Below are 737 nucleotides of genomic sequence, written 5' to 3'. Positions count from 1 at the left end.
GGCTATAGACTTTGAAATAAAGACTGCACTGCTCAATTTGATGCCCATGTTTCATGGCTTACCTGCTCAAGAGCCTATCAAGCACCTGAGAGATTTCCAAGCAGCCTGTTCTACTGTCAGGCGCGATGGTGCGAATGAAACTTCTATTTTGTTGAAAGCTTTCCCATTCTCTCTTGAGGGAAAGGCGAGAGAGTGGTACTACACTCAACCCGCAGCAACTATCTCTATCTGGGATCCGCTTAGAAGAGAATTTTTGGAAAAATTCTTTCCAGCTGAAGTTACTGACAAACTAAGGAAAGACATCTCCATGATTGTTCAGGACGAATCCAAGACTCTCTATGAATATTGGGAGCGCTTCAAAAACCTTCTGGAAGCATGCCCCCACCATAGTGTTGCTCGGCTACGTCACACAGGGCATGAGGGCCCAAGATAAGACCACATTGGAAAGTGCCTGCAATGGGTCTATGAAAAAGTACAAGACCACTGATGAGTGACGTGGCGAAAATTGGCGAATTAAGAATTGTTATGATATATGCGTTGCAAGTATAGTTCTTAATCAACCAGAAATCCGCTTATCAATTTAGAAGGGTTGTCACAAAAATTAAAATTAAAATACTGGGAGTATGAATCCCAGGTCGTCTCCCAATGAATTGCAGAAAGGTGTGCTATTTTATTAATCAGATGTTTTCAAAAAGGGTTTGAGTTGAATAAACAGGAAATTAAATTAGAGAGATTAA

At 41.1% G+C, this 737-nt stretch overlaps 1 non-coding gene across 1 annotated transcript; it reads right to left on the bottom strand.

Moving 5' to 3' along the window:
- Positions 1-286: 286 nt before the first annotated feature.
- On the bottom strand, positions 287-393 carry LOC148577641 (small nucleolar RNA R71). The gene has a single exon (XR_015903046.1). It is a non-coding gene; the product is annotated as a small nucleolar RNA R71 (small nucleolar RNA).
- Between the last annotated feature and the right edge of the window lie 344 nt (positions 394-737).

Source organism: Arachis ipaensis, chromosome B1 (genome assembly GCF_059453495.1).
Source record: "Arachis ipaensis isolate K30076 ecotype BB chromosome B1, ASM5945349v1, whole genome shotgun sequence".
NCBI classification, from domain to species: Eukaryota; Viridiplantae; Streptophyta; class Magnoliopsida; order Fabales; family Fabaceae; genus Arachis; species Arachis ipaensis.
The sequence above is the reverse complement of the archived record's forward strand: the minus strand, read 5'-3'. Positions and strand labels throughout refer to the sequence as shown.